The sequence below is a fragment of the Neophocaena asiaeorientalis genome, unplaced genomic scaffold (assembly GCF_003031525.2).
Source record: "Neophocaena asiaeorientalis asiaeorientalis breed wild unplaced genomic scaffold, Neophocaena_asiaeorientalis_V1.1 scaffold11, whole genome shotgun sequence".
In the NCBI taxonomy this organism is placed as follows: domain Eukaryota; kingdom Metazoa; phylum Chordata; class Mammalia; order Artiodactyla; family Phocoenidae; genus Neophocaena; species Neophocaena asiaeorientalis.
The window spans coordinates 2,552,407-2,572,194 of record NW_020173124.1 but is presented as its reverse complement, the minus strand read 5'-3'; the positions used below and the strand labels follow the sequence as shown (position 1 = coordinate 2,572,194).

Sequence of the window (19,788 nt, the reverse complement as noted above, 5' to 3'; positions counted from 1 at the left end):
TATATTTTCCTCTAAAGAGTTTTGTTATTTAAACTTTTTTTAAAAAGATTTATTTATTTTATATTTATTTTTGGCTGCATTGGGTCTTTGTTGCTGTGCGTGGGCTTTCTCTAGTTGTGGCAAGCGGGGGCTACTCTTCGCTGCAGTGGGCAGGCTTCTCATTGCGGTGGCTTTTCTTGTTGCGGAGCACGGGCTCTAGGTGCGCAGGATTCAGTAGGTGCAGCGTGTGGGCTCAATGTGGCTCGCGGGTTCTAGAAAGCAGGCTCAGTAGTTGTGGTGCACGGGCTTAGTTACTCTGTGGCATGTGGGATCTTCCCAGACCAGGGCTCGAACCCATGTCCCCTGCATTGGCAGGCAGATTCTTAACCACTGCGCCATCAGGGAAGTCCCTAAACTTTTTTCTAGAACTGTGATCCTTCTGGAAATAATTGTGTTTGGTGTGAGGCAGGATAACGTTCTTTCTATATAAATAATTCATAAGTGTGTGTGTGTGTGTGTGTGTGTGTGTGTATTTTTTTTAATTAGAAGGACTTGTCATCTCTCGTGATTTATCTAGGTGAAAAAGGACCAGGATCTGGCCCTCCATCTGGAGTGAACAGATACTGGAGAGCTTTCCTATCCACAAATATTGACAGTAGGTGCAGTTTTGTCTAATAATTACATAAATATCTGGTTACAGTCTTGGTAAATACTGGCAACTGGGTATCCAAGTTGAATAGAAAGATTTATCTAACAGGTGGGAAGAAACAACCATTCTGAGAGGAGCGATACTCAGAAGTTCAGATTTGCAGATTGTTATCAACCAGGAGGTTTGTTACTGTCAGAGTTCTGAACACTGGGTATTTGTTCAGAGCTAGCTCAGTTACCCACATGGGAGACTCTCAGTAGAGAGGTAGGACTTTCATCCTAGCAAGAGAATGAGGCAATGAATGACCAGGTTTCCAATAGAGGAAGCTGTGGTCAGGGACAAAACAAATGCCTAATGAGGAAGGACTCGCTGAGGCACTGGGACTTGTAAATAAGGGGGCAACACACTTGATTTGTGTATCACAAGTGCAGACTAAAAGCCATAATCACTTGTTATAATTTATTATTGAACTCACAGAACTCCATTTCACTGGAATTAGTTAAAAATCACCTGCATTAAGCTAAGATTTCTCCTGGGAGTTAGGGTCACAAATAACTCAACTTCAGTTGAAAATGAAAAGGTATCTCTAGAAGTGAGGAAGAAGACAGCTATAGAGCAATGATTCTCAAGGGTCAGTGTGAGTAGCTTCATAAACATGCAGATTTAGCTGCACCTTCCCAAGATATTTCCATTCAGCAAGACTGAGGAGGAGCCTGAGAAAGGACATGTTTGGCCATCACCCTTGGTGATTCAAATGCACACTGAACTTTGATGAGAAACAAGTCTATAGAATTATATAAAGTTATTTTTTATTTCGTATCTGCATTGTCCTAAAAATGTTACCAATTACTACAGTGTCTTATTTTTAAAGCCCATTGATACTAGGTTCATATTTGTTAATATTTTTGCTCTAATTAAGTTTTCTGGAAGTAAACCTCACTTTGGAATATGTTGGTGGTTTGGGGGAGTGGTGTGGATCGCAGTTGAGAACAGTGAGGAGAGAAGTGAGCAGGTAGCTAAGTAGGTAGTATAAAAATTGACACACAGACACATAGGTACGTGAAAGTAATGCTATGAGTATCCTATTATGAGATTAATTAAAATATGATGTTTAGCTATCCAGAACATACATCCAGTCCTAACTACTGTTGCAAAATGAATTATTTTACATAAATGAAAAACCCAGTAGTATCATACCACAAACGATCTAGGTCTATTGCAGAACTTTCAGCAAGTTGTTTTTTTTGGTTTGTTTGTTTTTTTAATGTTTATATCATGAACATAGTAAGTGTGAGTAAAACAATGTCAATTTGAACACTTGGAAAACTGTTCTCTTGCTTGTTAAATATCAAAGGGTGTTTAGTGTGAGAACAAAACAGATTCCACAAAATATTGTTGTTTTCAGATTTAATCTGAAATTTTGTGCAAGTGAGGCTTTCTTTCATGAAGCCAAGAATGTCAAAATAGCAAAAAAAAAATATTTAGCAGTCCACATTATTTAAATTAAAAGTTTCTGACTGAGTTTTTCCAATCCTAGTCTTTGAAGATACTTCAATATGTTCTGTATATTATACATCTTAAATTGTGTCCTTTCTAGACTGGTTAACTAAAGGCTCTTACGATGCTATAGTCTCTTGAAGAGCTTCAGCTGTATTATTAGGAACCTCAACCCAGGGTTTGTTTGGGGGATATTTTCCCACTTAAATAAGTCCTGTTTTGCTTCTCTTTCCTCAAAGTAGAGTTTAGAGGCCTCTCCCCAGGAGGTAGGAGGTAGAGATGGTTATATGCATTATCGAACTAGGTTCCAGTTAATTGAGTGTTACTGTAATTTGAAGTAATGTAGCTAAATTTCTATCTTAATTTAGGCTCCTCATAAAGCAAACTATAGGATTTTGGCTTGGACACATTGAAGTAAAAAAGGAATTCATAAATGTTAGAGTTTTTAAATGTCTATCAGGATTACCTTCTTAATTAAAAAATTATTGAACAGTAATTCTTCTTCTGTCTGTCCTCCCATATCATTTATATCCATTGTCATGACCACTTCTGGAACTTATAATCATCTATTAATAGATAACACATATGATAAAATGGGTTATACAACCACACTTGGGCTACATTTCCTCATTCTATGCACTATGAATTTCACACATGTGTGTGTATGCATGTGTGCACATATGTTTAAATTGTTGTTACTATTATTATCACCGTTTAAGACATACTAAACTCTCTTTTATTTCCCCTACAACAATTCATACTTTAAAAGTGTAGATGTTCTGGTCGGAATCCAATATCTTGTGATTTTGTGAAAATCAGGGAAACTAAGGATTACTATACTTGCTATTATTTAGAAAAGTTAACCTTTTGGAGACATATCTTAATGTTTAAAAAAATGCTTTGAAGAGGGTTGGTAGCAGAAGAGTTTGTTCTTCCAAGTAAGGAAACTGAGCCTAGTCATGAAAGGCAGACAAACAAAACAAGGACCTAAATGAAAAAGTTGAAGATAAATGGAGGTTTTTCATAAAGCAATGTGCTAGTCAGTCTCTAAACACTTATTACGATTTATTGTGTGTACAGAAGTTAGTTGGAGGATTCTAGTTCTCTCTAATCATTACACCCTGCTCCTGTTTTCTTAGGAACAGCTATAAATTCAAGAAGAGGTGGAAAACCGGCAGACTGCCAACCAAATTCAACCCACAGACATATGTTGTTGGGCCTGAACAATGTTTTGGAGTGTTTTGAATCAGTTTCCAATTGAAACATGAGAATTTTTACTTTTTAAAAAAAATGTACATCTGTGTGTCTTCTCTCGAAAAATGATGAGATGTGAAAAACTGCTCATGGTATGCATGGTAACTGTCAGGTGGAGGTGGGCAGCTTCAACATCTTGTAAATAGGACAAGTTCTCTCTGATTCAGACTTTCTCTCCCTTCCCCCTTGATTTGCATAGAAAACTTGACTGATCTGGGAATATCCGTGACTGTGACCCGAGATGTCAATCACTTCTAGGAGTTTTGCTCCTCTGATTTGAGGGTTGAGCAGAGTTTCTGCTGCATATTAAATTAATATCATTTTCAGTATCTTATTATTTTAAAATCCAAGCTGGTAGGATTGAAAATGGAGAACAAAACTGAGACTTTGTACTTCTGCTTTAGAAAGAGGTTCACTGGAGATTAACATTATTTCATTTATTTGTACAATTTTTTCAACATGATCTGAAATTACCAAGAGTAGGATATTGTGCTGTGCTCTTTGCTATTGCTAATCAAGTTCCCATTGCCCCCTCTCTGCTCTGACTTCCTTTACTGTTCCTATTATATTTTGGCAGATAATCATATCCTGACTTCTTTTGTTCTCTGTTATCTATTTGAGTTGCATGTCCCTTCTGCCAAATTGTAGGATCCTTAAAGTCAGACGCTGTATTTTTTTCAGTGTTGTTGCTCTGCATCGTACCAAGAACATTACAGATATTTGGTGCCTGACTGAAATCCTCTGCCTCTAATTCTGCCAGTACTATGAGCATTTCCAACAAGTTCAGGTTTGCCACCATATTAGAATGGTCCTGATTCTCAGTCCCAAGTGTTACTGGATTCTCATGCTTCTTTCCTACTTCTCCACATCAAAAGCTGCCAAATGGACCTGGGATACAGTGCATGATGGTTAGGGGAAGTCAGAACATCCACTGCATCTCAACTTGCTCCCATCCCTGACTGAAGACATACTCCCTAACCATCTGCCATACTGACTAGTCTCTGGTTTTCCTTTCAAGCTGATTTCCCACCCTGAAACTATGGCCCACTTGTTAATCCACTTTCTTAGAGCCAAACTTCTAACCTAAAGCCCTCTGGCCTGTAGGATGCAGCTAATTCTCCAGGGACAGCACCACAGCCACTTATCTCCCTAGCATTCTGTCAGTCACTTCCCACTGCCACACCTTGCTGTCATTTAACGGATATCCTAATACCAAGTGCTTTCAGGATTAGGACTGAGATTGGTGTATTCAGTCAACCTCCATACATGGAAACCTGAGCAGGTTTCCTCAGGGGGAGAACAAAACAGAATAAAAACAGAAAAAGACTCTGCTAACTGGATAAGCACCTTGGACATCCCAACACCTTATTTTTTTCCTCAGAATCATTTTGCTAGGACCCCCATGCCTCATGAACAATCTGCATTAATACTTTATAACCCTAGGCAAAAATTAGGTATAATATAAAAGTGGGTGAAAAGAATTCTACTTTTTTTTTTCTCTCTCCTGGTTTCTGTAGTTCTTCTTTGCTTCATTTCAATTTTAAGTCCAAGAGTCAATGGCTGCCTTTCACTTTTTAAACTGTTCTGTGTGATGAATATGGATTCTTCAAAATTAAAGGGTATTTTTGGTTAGGACACATCTTGAGCTGCTCAGAGGAAAATTTCCATATCAACCAAAAATTGGTAAACAAACAAGAAAAGAGTGAGTCTTCTTCCTTCTCCTCCACACAGCTGTATTGAGGAAATGAAACTAATAGCAAGAAATTGCTTTTGATGAGTTCCAAATCCTATCATAATACTTAGAATTGAAATAAATCAAAATTATCCTGGCATGATTTTTATATCATAATGAAGGGGAGAATGGTCATCATTTGATTCAAGACAACCTGATAAAACAATTACTACTATAACTACTATTCACGCTACATTTAACCCTTCTAAAACAATACTGTGAGACACAAACTAGGCAAAGTTCTTTATATACATTCTTTTTTTTATCTTGTGAGGAAACTCCTCATTTTATAGATAAGGAAACTTGGGCTCAGAGAGATTAAGTAACTTGTACAATATAACATATACAATACCTAGCAAGTGGTGGAGCCCAAGATTGAACTTTGTTTTTTCTGACTTCCCAGGCAGTGCTCTTAATATCTTTACTATCTCTCACACTGGTCAGAATGGCCATCAAAAAATCTACAAACAATAAATACTGGAGAGAGTGTGGAGAAAAGGGAACCCTTCTACACTGTTGGTGGGGATGTAAATTGCTACAGTCACTATGGAGAACAGTATGGAGGGTCCTTAAAAAACTAAAAATAGAGCTACCATATGACCCAGCAATCCCACTCCTGGGCATATATCCAGAGAAAACCACAATGCAGAAGGATGCATGCACCCGTTTTGATGTTCACTGCAGCACTATTTACAATAGCCAGGACATGGAAGCAACCTAAATGTCCATCAAAGAGGAATGGATAAAGGAGATGTGGTACATATACACAATGGAATATTCCTCAGCCATAAAAAGGAATGAAATTGTGACATTTACAGAGACATGGATGACCTAGAGACTGTCATATAGAGTGAAGTAAGTCAGAAGGAGAAAAAACAAATATCGTATAATATTGCTTATATGTGGAATCTAGAAAAATGGTACAGATGAACTTATTTGCAAAGGAGAAATAAAGTCACAGATGTAGAGAACAAACTTATGGTTACCAAAGGAGAAAGGGAGGGGTGGGACAAATTGGGAGATTGGGATTGACATATATACACTACTACGTATAATAGACAACTAATGAGAACATACTGTATAGCACAGGGAACTCTACTCAGTGATCTGTGGTGACCTAAATGGGAAGGAAATCTAAAAAAGAGTAGATATATGTATACGTATAATTGATTCACTTTGCTGTACAGCAGAAACTAATACAACATTGTAAAGCAACTATACTCCAAAATTTTAAAAAAATCTTCACTATCTCCACAAGATATAAAAAACTTCTAGACCAGAATTTGCGAGAAATATGTTCTCAGCATGTCCTCAAACACTTCTATTTCTCCAAGCTTCCTTGTCTTCTACTAAATCTTCTGCTTTTACCACTAGCTTGCTAGAATAATCACATAAAATAATTATGCAAAATCACTTTTAAAACTCTAAATAGAATATAACTAGGTCATAAAAATTCTTACTTGTATTAATTAACTTGAACCCAACCATCACCATGAAGACATAAAATAAATATTAAATATGCAAACTAAAGAGGTAAGAGAAATGAGTATGAAAGTAAATAAGACCCCTTTGCCATAGTCTAGACAAGACTTAATGGATATCCAAATGAGTAACTATGACAATAAGTGAACACAGAAAGAAGGAAATGGATGCCCCTAACAATGACAGTTGATTGGATGTATGGACAGGAGTCCTTGGAGATACCAAGCTCACTTACTTAAGTGATTTGAAGAACAGAGATAGCTTAACTGAAGTTGGAAAGAGAATGGGGATTCTGTGGGGAGATTATAGGTTTAACATGAGACATATTCAGTCTGAACTTCTGATGGGACATCATGGAAGAGGTTATCAAGTGACAATTGGAAGAAGGAACAATATTGGGAGAGAGACCAAAGCCAAAGATAAAAAATTAAGGACCATATTGATTAAATCTAAATCATAAGAGTGGATAAGAATGTCAAAGTAGTCTTGTGAGAAGAGGAGATGGCCTAAAGCTGTGCCATCCACTAGAAATTTGCCACACAAATAATTTAAAAATTTCTGGTAGCCATACTAGATGAGTAAAATGAAATAAGTGATTATATTAAAATAATGTATTTTAATAATGTATGTTATTTATCCCACTATGTCAAAATTTTATAATTTTAGCATATAATCAATGTAAAAATATTAAGGAGATATTTTATAACTTTTTTATTTGTACTGTCTTCAAAAACTGGTGTTTATTTTACACACAGTTTAAACTAGCCACATTTCAAGTGCTAAATAACCATCTGTAGCTAGTTTCTACCATAATGGACAGCATGATTCTAAGAAGGAATCGGGAATCTAGGGGCAGAAGGGAGACATAGGGTCCAGAGAAGACAGAAGAAGTGAAATAGAAAAAGTACCTACAGTATGACAAAAACTAAGGCAAAAATGTTTTCTTCCTCACATATTTTATAACATCTCTACATAAGGATATATGTATATAGTGAAAAAGCAACAGGTTTTCCACAGATGGCATAGTTTTAGATATCAAACAAAGCAGGATCCTTCTAGACCCTTTCAGACTATAGGGCCTCATGAACGAAGTCCAGTAACACTTAACTGCTGACACCTAACAGGATTAGAAATTATAGCATGGCATAGTGAAAATAACACAGATTTTGCATTACCCAAATCTGCCTACAAATCATAACCCACCAACCAAACAGCATTATAAATTGGGGCACTTACCCACTTAACCTAAGCTTCCTTATCTTTAAAATGGAGATACTAACTCTCTTACATGATTTTTGTGGGATTCAAATACTATTAGGTATGCAAAACACCTGATACATAATACATATTGAATAAATCATAGCTCTGATGATTATTATTAATAATGCCACTCTAATAATTTACATTAATGAATGTCTCATGCTACTGTAAGCATCTAGACAAGAAGGGAATATTGTTTGCTTGGGGTAACACCATGGTACCTACCACAGTGTTGGAGGCACCACTTGGGTAATCAACACTCATTTTTCGTCCTACATTCTACTTCCTTTAGGAGAATCATCAAGGTATAAATAGAGGCTAAGACTACTTGATTTCCCGAATAAGATGAATATGGACTTCATTGCTCAGTTTCTATCCCTTAAAATTCTAATATGAAATTAACTGAAGTGGAAAGATAAATTTAAAAAAATTTCCCCCGACTCAGCACTTAATTTCCTGAGCATTCTATTTTAAAAAGAAATCTCATTTTGACTCTAAGCTTGTCATTACATCAGCAGAGACTAAAACAAAAAGTTCTCTAAGTGTTTAGGAAATGAATCTAAAGTAAACAAAATTATTCAATTTTAATACCCTAGTTTTAGAAAAACAGCTTAAAATTTAAATGCTTAGAAGTAGCTGGTGTTCTCTACCAATTTATGCAATACGTTTTCAGATGCTTATTTGTTTTGAGTTTCAAAAAAGTGCCACAGTATATAACGGATCCAGCATTCCATTCCAACCTTTCATCACTGCCAGGTTGCTCAAAATGAACCCATAAAGTGTCATTTGTTTGAAATACGTTTCTAGCTTCTCTTCCCCTAAACTTACCTTATTTTTTAGATCCAAGAGAAGTCACAAATCTCCAGAAAGCCTTCCCTGACTCTACAGCCCACAGTCAGCTTTTATATTATTTGTTCTTTCACTAATCAAATATTTATTGAGTGTTTATTATATGTCTACCATTGTTCTAGGTTCTAGGTATTCAATAGTGAAAAGGTAAACAAGGTCAGTACTTTCATGGACCATTCAGTTCAGGGTAAAGATAGCCACTAAACAATGTAATAATGATTCCTCATATCCAAAATGCTATTTAAGCAAACAAAAGCAGAGTAATTAGATAGAGGGCCTGACAAATCATGGAAAAAGACTGAATTAATTTAAAGTATAATAGAAAATCATTTGGAATGTTTTAGTTGGAGAATTGTATGATTTAAGTCTTAAGAAAGTCACTCTGGCTACTCTTTGGAGAATGACTATCATGTAAAAATTAGAATCAGGGAGATGAGTTAGAGGACTCTGCAGTAACAGCAGTAGAGGTGGTAAAAAGCGATTAAATTTGGGATATTTTGATACACATTTACCCCTTGCTTAATGTCTAATTCATTCTTGCTAAAAGAAAAACAGTTAAATAAAAGCTCAAGATACCCAATCAACATTTATAAATATAAAAATGCATGAATAGATTTTAAAAATGGGTTTATGTAACAACAATTTGAAAAAAAAGTACATAAAATATAAAAAGTATATTTATTAAATTCCCTTTTTTCTGTATCTTTTATGTCACCAATATTTTCAATGTTTATGAAACTTACAGTTTTCTTGCTGTCAGAGCATACTTAATGATAAATTACAGCAAAAAAAAAAAAATTTAGGGCCAACAAACCAACTGGAATGTTCTACAAGTTGCTACTTCTTCAACCTTCTTGAGTTCATTCAAAAATTTTCAAATCAACATTGCTCCATATATTTTGTATGATTCTTCTCTAACTTGAAACTAGAAAGTGAATTAGTAAGCGTGGTTTATCTAAAATTGTGATGTCATCTAAATGTCATATATTGTAGTGTATTCATTTAGCAGGTTTTTTGAGGAAAATTCATTATACCAAGAAACAAAAAATAAAAAGAGCCATTAGTATAAAAAAAAAGATATAACTTTTCAAAAGCCATCATTTAGAAAAGTAAACAGCATTATGGGAGGTAAGTCAATTTTGCAGGCTCTGCTTATTGCTGATTAATTGGATGTGGTTTGGTGTAGGGAGTATGAGAGAAAGAGTGGAATTGGGGGTAATTCTTAATTTATTAACTTGAACAGAGATATGAATGATGGTGCCATTAAATGAGATAAATGAAAATAGGAGAGAAGCGGGTTGGGGTGGGTAAGTGGGGAGTAAATAAGAGCTTAGTTTTGAACATACTCATTTTGATGTCTCTTGAAACATTCAACTGGAGATGATAGGTAGGCAACTGCATTTACAGTTTTAGTGTTAAAAAACAAAAAGTTTTGGTCTTGAGGTCTAAATAGAATATAGATAGTGGTTAAGAATCCGCCTGCCAATGCAGGGGACACGGGTTTGATCCCTGGTCCGGGGAGATCCCACATGCCGCGGAGCAACTAAGCCCGTGCTCCACAACTACTGAGCCTGTGCTCTAGAGCCTGTGAGCCACAGCTACTGAAGCCTGCACGCCTAGAGCCCGTGCTCCACAACAAGAGAAGCCACCGAAATGAGAAGCCCGTGCACCACAACGAAGACCCAGCACAGCCAAAAATAAATGAAAAAATTTTAAAAAAAAAGAATATAGATAGTATTTAAAATCATGGCACTAAATAATAGCACCTAGGAATAAACTAAGAAGACGATAGCTAGGACCAGAAAGGTAGAAATCTGAAGATTGAGTACAGAACATTTTAACATTTAGAGGGTTAGATAATGAGGAAGAGTTAGCAAAGAGACAGAGAAGGCGCATTGAAATAGTTTGGAGAAAAACTGGGAGAATGAAATATAGAAGTTTAGAGAAGAGGGAGTTTCAAGAGAGAAGGAATGTTCAGTTGCATCAAATGCAACTCAGATATGGATAATATGAAGATGCATAAATAGCCATCGGATTTGGTAAAATGAAACCACTGGGACTCTGACATAGCATGTTCTCTAATATTTCTAAGGCCTTGCATTTATACTTATAAATTTATATTTAAATTCTTGTATTTGTGCACTAAGCTACCTAAGATGGTTTCACTGGCTAGTTAGCACACTGAGTCTCTGTATCACTAATAATTCTTAGCATAACACAGTGTACTTAGTTGGAGCTCAAAATTATTTATGGAATAATAAATATGGAATTTATGGAATTGAATAGGGCTGATGCCCATTGAAAGTGAAAAATCAACTTTAAAATTCACAGTTGTACTATATGTTTTTGACGAGGCCAATTTTTAAAATAAGATAGTCTGCATATTCTTTGGCATCCTCTAAATACTCCCTCTCATCAAATGGACTTTCCTACCATTTCAAAGAAGATAGAATCCATGAAGCAAATATTCCTCACCTTCCTCTCCTCACTTCATCTTATCTGTATCCAGTTCATCTACATGCACACTCATTAAAGTGCTCTTCCTTCTGTTTCAGGTTAATTTATCTACTTGAGCTAGTGATTACACCCATCTGTCCTCGTATCCTCTGAGACATTGTTGGATGTCTGGATATATTTTCTTTTTTTTATTTATTTTTATTTTTCATTCCTTTTCTCTTTTCCTTCACTTCAGTGTTCATGTTTCATCCTCTTTTAGCTACTGCTTATTTCAAGTTTTATAAAAAGAGTATTTTACATATGCTAGCCCCGATTCCTTATTTCCTTTAACATCTCATTCTAGGCTTGAACTTAACTAATGCTTTTGGTCCTTAATTATGCAGTTGAGAAAGGATACATTCTGTTATTAGGAAAAACAAATAGACCTTTACTCTTTTAAAAACAAGCCCAACCTCAATCATAATAACAGAAATATTACATAAGACTATATCAGGATACATTTTTCTACAGACTGTCAAAACCTGGAATGTTTGGTAACACAATCTGTTAGAAAAGCTATGGAGCTTCCACCAGCCCTCTCGTTAAGTACTGGTGGAAATTCAAAAAGTTACAACTAACGTGAAGGATAGTTTGGCAATAACTATCAAAATTATTTTATCTCTTGGCCTATAAATAAATAGTTTTAATAAATGAAATTTCTGGGATTTCATTCCATAGATATATTTTCAAATGTACACAATTATATTAAAACATTCTTTGTATTAGCAAAAAATTGAAAACACCCATGACTCTTTTAGACTGGTTTGATTAAGTATGCTATATCCACACAGTGGATCACTGTACAACTATAAACAGAGAGAGAATTAGACAGTTTCTTATTTTTATAATTAAAATATCTCTAAGATATTACTGAAAGAAAAAAAGTGCAGAGGTGTATATAGTGAACTCCCTTTAATATAATATATACACACACGTGCGTATATACATACATGCTTTTGCATAAAGAAACAATGAAGGATTTAAAAATAAAACTGAAAAGTGGTTGCCTGCTGGGTTAAGGTGGGAGTAAACAGAGGTATATAGAAATAGGAATGTTAGAAAGACTTTCACTAAAATATTTATATTTAGGTTTTGTTTGTTTTCAAACCATTTCACTGTATCACTTATTCTCAAATTAAAAACAACACAACAAAGCTCTGCAATATGAAAAAAAATCATTATAACCACAGCCTATATAAGAACCTCGAGGCACCTGGGGAGGTGCGCCGGTGACTTGTCTTAAAGGAATACCTCCCTTCATAGACGACCACCATTTCTCCAAATCACCCTAAAGAGTATGTCACCAATAGTGACATATATACAAGAAGTAAATAAATCCTGATGCTAGATAGCCCACCCAGATGCAAAACGTGGCCATCCAGCGATGAATTTCCCCTGCTCAACAACCCTGTTGGTACCTACAGCCCTTAGTCATGATCTGCTCAGCAGGTTCACCCTATTAGAATCTCAAACCGTCTGCCCTGACCTCCTGCTAGTATACTTACAGCTAACAACAGGAGACAACTCACTCCGCCTGGGAAATTCTGATACTCCATGTTTGTCCCCTGACACATTCCCTTCCTGTCTTTTGGAATGTTTCTCATCTCCCCAGTTCCAGCTTTCTCTGGATACTATCACAGTAGTCCACCCCCCACTCCTTATCTACGGGGACACATTCCAAGAGCCACGATGTATATTGAAACGATAGCACCGACTCCTATATAGACTATGTTTTTCCCTATACATACATACCTATGGTAAAGTTTAATTTATAAATTAGGCACAGTAAAAGATTAACAACAACTAATAAAGAAATAGAACAACTATAACAATATACCGTAATAAAAGTTATGTGGGGCTTCCCTGGTGGCGCAGTGGTTAAGAGTCCGCCTGCCGATGCAAGGGACACGGGTCCGTGCCCCGGTCAGGGAAGATCCCACATGCCGCGGAGCGGCTGGGCCCGTGAGCCATGGCTGCTGAGCCTGCGCGTCCGGAGCCTGTGCTCCGCAACGGGAGAGGCCACAACACTGAGAGGCCCGCGTACAGCAATAAAAAATTTTTTTTAAAAAGTTATGTTAATGTTGTCTCTCTCTCACACACACAATATCGTACAAATTCAATGCCGTTTTCATCTTAAACACTTACCACACACTGCAGCCATAACTTTTGCAGTTGGAGGTGCCACAACAAAACGGACAGAGATTTATTTTTCCTTCTTCACAATTTCACGGATAGAAAATTCAGGTTCGTCCGTACAGTACATCTGGGCAACCTCGGACTACGAATTTTTTTTCTGACACCCTATCGCTTAGAGGAAGCACTGCAAGGATATGCCTTGGCATGTCCGATTGGCCGGAAGCACTACTCGCGCGTTGGAGCCACTATTAAGCGAATTAAAGGGGACGCAAACACCAGCACCGCGATACCTCAAACCTCACACTCGCGAGAGCGACGATCTGATAAGCGGGAAGGCAGCTCAGTGCCTCAGGGCGGAAACGCTGGACGCGAAGATGCCGGCCGGAGCACGGCAGCGAGACTTCCTCACACTACCTCTGAGGAAGCACTGCAAGGATATGCCTTGGCATGTCCGATTGGCCGGAAGCACTACTCGCGCGTTGGAGCCACTATTAAGCGAATTAAAGGGGACGCAAACACCAGCACCGCGATACCTCAAACCTCACACTCGCGAGAGCGACGATCTGATAAGCGGGAAGGCAGCTCAGTGCCTCACGGCGGAAACGCTGGACGCGAAGATGCCGGCCCGGAGCACGGCAGCGAGACTTCCTCACACTACCTTAGAAAGGTGAGTCATTTAAATCTCATGGATTATTTCTGGAATTTTCCCTTCAACATTTTCGGACGGTGGTTGACTGCAGGTAACTGAAACCGCGGAAAGCAAAACCCTGGAGAAGGGGGAGCTACTGTACAAATATTTCTTCCAAAACTGCCCTGATTTCTCTGACTGGATATGATAAATGATATAACACCTGCAAAATGTTCTAGTTTATTGCCCGCCATATAACAGGAAGACAAAAATGTTTGATGAAATTCTGAATCCTAATAGAATATTTCTTATATCTTTTTATGGTACTTGATAAAAAGTTGTTGGCATTATAATTATTAATCTTGTACTTTTACTGGATTATAAGCTTTTAGAAGACAAGTATTGTGGGGCAGGGGTTTGTACATGGAGTAGCTGTTGAAAAATACTTTAAAATTCAGTTTAATTGAAACACTTGCTTCATTCAGACCTGTGCTTAAACTGACGCCGTCTTTCTGTCTGATTACAGAGGTTGGAAAATTTAAGTACTGGTTTTAAATGTGACCCGATGTGGCCGTGTGGTAGTTTTCTATGGCTGTATTACCTCTAAGACATAAAGTCGCTTTTCTTCTGTGGGAAGAATTTTAGTTCCTCAGTGTAGGGACCCCTCTTTTCAGCGGAGAGTCCAGGTGTTGCAGGGGCAGGTGGCTCATCAATGCAAGAGTGGGCCAGTGACCTTAGGCCTGGTCACGCAGGGCGTCTGTGTCTCAGAGGCAGTGATTGGTTCAGTATGGTTACGTGACCCACTTCAGTCCAATCAGATCTCAATCTGAGGTACCTTTGCTTTGGTGATGGGGGAAAGGCATTCTTTTGTACAAAGTTTGCTGAAAGGGTCAGAGGTAAACCTGGAGCCTTCTGGTCAACTTAGTGTGAGCTTCTACCAGAGACTGTTTATAGTGGAGTGAAAAAAAAGAGCTAAGGGATGAAGAAAATGATCTTGGTAAATCTGTGTGAGCTGCTGGATCCAGCCTGACTTTTCTTTCCTTGGATTTTCAGTTATACAAATCAGTGCCTATCTCTACTGCCTAGGCTAACTTTAGCTTATTTTCTATCATTTGCAAGCAAAAGAGTTTTCTCTACCGTAAGCTAAAATTTAGAATACTTATAAGTACATTTTATAGTTTAGTTATATAACATTTATCTTGCAATACAAAAAATATGGTACCCAAAGTGCTAAATTCAGGATATTAAATGATTTTTAAAATACATATGTAAAACTTTTGATTATGTTAGATAGTTTCTAAGTGTATGGGAATACCAAAATAGTCTGAAGATGTAGTGCAGTTAATTTTCATCCACTACAAGAAAGATGTATATTTCTTAAGGAATATCTTAGAGAAATGGACACATCTCTGTGATGGACCCTTCACATAAAACATACTCAGAAATTTTGTTTAAATGCCATAGACAAGACGAATGGTTAACAAAACACTCTTTCTCCCCCAAAATATTTTCCCCAAACTGTTTGTAATGGCATCAGTCTCCTCACTTGAGACTGAGGTCCTCAACAGTTAGCTGTTCCCTTGGATCCTGTCTGCTGAGAGAATTTATTAAAATTCTGCTGGGAGGAGGAAGGGAGGCCTGAATTACAGGTTACAAGAAACAAAGCTCTGGAGCCCTCTCTTGTGAGCATGGATTATTTTTATCAGATGCCCTAACTTCTGGAAAATAGGATGAGTACATTTTAAGAACAATGGGAGTGTGATGGAAGGAAAAGTGTAGGGTGTATTTCTCTAGGACCAAGGCTGGCAGACCTTAAGTCGGGGACAGAGTAGGCCACTCTGGGACAGAACACTTAAAAAGAATAAGAGAAGGAATATCAAGGGGGGGAAATGTCTCCTTTCTGAATTTTGCTGAATCCTGGCCCCAAGTAGAAAAGCTTTTTTTTTTTTTTTTTTTTTTTGCGGTACGCGGGCCTCTCACTGTTGTGGCCTCTCCCGTTGCGGAGCACAGGCTCCGGACGCGCAGGCTCAGCAGCCATGGCTCACGGGCCCAGCCGCTCCGCGGCATGTGGGATCTTCCCTGACCGGGGAACGAACCCGCGTCCCCTGCATAGGCAGGAGGACTCTCAACCACTGCGTCACCAGGGAAGCCCCCTATTTTTTTTTTTAAAGACTTTCCAAATGAGATTCTCTGCATTGTTTTTATTTCATCAAAATTTGTTTCTTATTTGCTTAAAATACATAAAGATATAGTAACCTACCTATAATAACTCATTTGTAATTTACCCTCTTAAGATTTGGTCTTTACATCCCAGAGATAATGCATTAGTAATTTTTACAAACAATTCTGAGAGCATCTTAGGTTACAGAATATCATCTCTACTTATTTCTCTTTATAAATCCATATTAAGTATGTTTAATTAATTCTTAATTTTATACATACTTCATAAAATATTTGTCTTTTAATTTAACAGTTTCTGCAGGGAACAATCATTTTACAAAGATTTGGCTTATAAAAATATTAAATTATTTAAAAAACTGTAGTGGACTTTTTTCAGTACCAAAGGCTTATGTGGATATTCATTCTTGCTAATATGTAAGTACTACATATGTTTATTCATGTGATATTCTTTTATAATAAAATGAAATAAAGTAAAACATATCAACCAAAACTATCTGAATTATTAAGCTTCTGTAGATGCAGAGGTTCAGAACCACAGTATTGAAGACAGATTTAAATAATGCTTTCCATTGTGAGAAAATGCAGCAAATTGAAAAGCTAATCAGAATATCAAAGCAAATACATATTACCAAGGTTCTCTTACACTCTAACAATAAAAAATGTATTGAACATCAAGTCCTAATCTCTGTTTTTTCATGATCATTTGAATAGTCAACAAGTAGCTAGCTTCAGTATTGACAATTGAAGAGGTCTTAAAATGGAGTGTACTAGGATAACTAATAATTTCCTACCAAATTGACCACATCAAAAAACATTTATATGAGTGTTTCAATAGAAGACAATAAAAGAAAAGAAAATTGTTGCCACTTATCAACCCTGTAACCGTTTTTTAATAATACAAAAAAATAGGTGTTGTGGGGCCTTCATGTCCCCCATCCAACAGCACAATAAAAATAATATTACGGAAGGGTGGATCGTATCTGGAGCTTTTATTAAAATTCCTTCAAAAATCTACAGTCAGATTTATTTTAGGTATTTGTCTCTGAGATGAGCAATACTTTTATATTTTTCGTACATATGTTACAGCACACAAAGACATTCTATAAAAGCAAGAAGTCGCTATACAAGAAAAGTTCTTGTCAGTTAATGATTAACAAATCCTTTTAATTTCTGAGGTTATTGTTTTAGAAATCTCAAAGAAGGAAAATTATATAATTACCTAAATAACAGAAGTATATTTCTAATTTGCCTCTTTTCCCAGAAGTAACCCCCTGTGAAGTCATCTGTGACTTCTCCTTTAAACGTACAGTTTTGCTTATGAAATAGAAACTTGCCCTCATTTCACACTATATCTTAAATAAAATTTAGGGAAAAAATCAGATGTCATGATAGAGAAATTTCTTTGGCATTTTGAAAATTTCCTGCTTTTTAATAGCTATTTAATAAGCTGTAAATTTAATAAACTACACCTTTTAAGGCTTTCTAATGCTAACTTTACTACAACACTTTACAGTGGGTATCTTTCACACTGCATGCAATTCAGATGTTATTTCTAATTGTTACAAAATGCCTTTTTCTCTTTATTATCTGGATCATGAAGAGTGCATATTTTTATAAAGCAGTCAGTTAAAGATACAAAGTCCCAATTTTTAAAAGCACTTTCAAACTAAAACTATACCTTATTCTGTTTTTAATATTTTCATATAAAATCTTAGTATACGATCTTTTAAAGTACTTTAGAATTTAACTGTTGCAAATTTAAAAACAATATCCTTCTCTACACCAAAGGAAACAAACTGATGTTTCAATCACAAATGAAAACATCACAGTTTTGTAGGAAAAGTTTATACATTCCCACTGAAGCATAGGATACTTTGTCAGATATTTTCAAGGTTAAATTGCACGTTCAGTATGAGCTCACTTACCTTTCCTCAGTGCTGACTTGTTATTGAAACTGCCATCAACTTCTGTTAATGACTCTTTTAGCAAAAACGGAAAACAGTAAAGTCAAGTCACATGTCGTAAAAGTAGGCCTAGGTTGGATGCTGCTTAATTTCAGTACTGGAGGAAAAAAAAAGGCGGGGTGGGGTGGGGTGGGGTGGGTGTGGAGTGAGCACAAAAACTTTTAAATAAACCACTTCCTGCGTAGATACGGTTAACCACACACATCACATCATTACTCGATTTGAAAAACTTGCCTTCTATAGTCAACGAGATTGTTATTTTTCAGTGTGATTTTCAGTTTTCAGACACTGCACATTTGTAAAGGTTTCATCAGTTCTGATTTAATGGGGCAAAATGTATGGTTAAAAATTTAGCAGGGAGAGGGGCAGCCTGCTAAGCACCGGGGACACTTCCTCTTTCTCTGCCTTCTAGCAAGGGCTTTAAGCCTAAAGCCTGCTCTCCTCAGTCAGCTAGAGCATGTCCATATGCCTTCAGGAGGCTCTGCTTATTGGCTTGGGAAGCCAAGAGACCATCTCCATTCACAGAGCTGGTGCTCTTAACTCACAGAGGGCCCCACAAAGAGGTGCTCCATTACTAAGTTCATGAGGCTTTGGACAGCTTGCATTAGAACTTCAGAGAACACAGCCCAGGGCCCCGCTGCCACGTGGGGGAATGGAATGTGCTCATCCAGCACATACTGTGACATTTGCTCTAGGTGGCTCTCACATTTGTGTGTCCTCTCTCGCAGTTGCCTAAGGAGTTCTGATATGTGCTGAAGACCTTTTGCTGTGGCTAAATGATTCTCTGTGTGGCCTGACTTAAGAAGGAAAATAAAGGCTCCAAGGGGTGTCATTTTTGGCATGCTGCTCTGTGCCCTTCTGTGTCAAACTTCCACCCATCCAAGACACGTTGGGGTGGGGTGGGGACTCAAAATAGCCCTAGGGTGTGCCTCTCTACTGAGCCATGGGATCCAAGAAGTGAGCTCCTGGGCGTGCAAGCTTGGCTGGTTTTGTGAGACTGCAGGAGATTCACAAGAGGAAAATCTTCCCTTCCAAATATGTGAGAAAGTTAAATCACAATCTCTTGTCATACAAACCCATCAGACTAGAAATCTATGTAGTAGTTCTCAGTGGTGTGGAATGTTTGGCACACATAAAGAAAAACTTTAAAAATATATGTGGTGTATATGGCCCAAGATATGCATGGTATGTCCCTGCAAATTAATCTAATTTCTCTAGGACTCTTCTTTCTAAAATCATATTTCAGATTCACCCTAGAACTCACTGTCAATTGTCATTCCAGCATACACCTTTTTAAGTTTTTAGAGCCCTGAAGGTTTGCACTCAATGTTCCTCCTTAACATTGAAGAGAAAATAGAAAGGACATGGTAATGAAAGTGAGGAAACCAGATTTCAGGCTTCAGTTCTGACACTACTGTTTATTTAACCTTGGCCAAGTCACTTAAGTTCTCTGAAATTAAGGTTATTTATCTATATAATGGAAACATACATATAAAAAATATCCATCTACCAGAATAAAATTGTTGGTTGGTACACTCAGCAGCTCCCCCAGTGAAATTTGAAACTGGCCCCCATATGATGAGGGCAAGAAGAGACCAAAGAAAGAGGCAGACCACTCTAGATTGGTAGGTGGCAGGTTTAAAAAGCAAAGGAACTTACCTACAAAGATTGTCTTGGGTGG

At 37.1% G+C, this 19,788-nt stretch overlaps 1 protein-coding gene across 5 annotated transcripts in view; it reads right to left on the bottom strand.

Annotated features, from left to right (window-relative positions):
* The window catches only part of ARHGAP15 (Rho GTPase activating protein 15), a 616,446-nt gene extending 598,250 nt beyond the window's left edge, over positions 1-18,196 (bottom strand). For 2 of the 5 annotated variants that reach the window (XM_024744104.1, XM_024744108.1), the window contains exon 1: positions 18,069-18,196. The gene's annotated coding sequence lies outside the window, so the exon portion shown is untranslated. The remainder of the gene's footprint in view (positions 1-18,068) is intronic. The other 3 variants (XM_024744105.1, XM_024744106.1, XM_024744107.1) reach the window with 2 other exon arrangements.
* Positions 18,197-19,788: the final 1,592 nt, after the last annotated feature.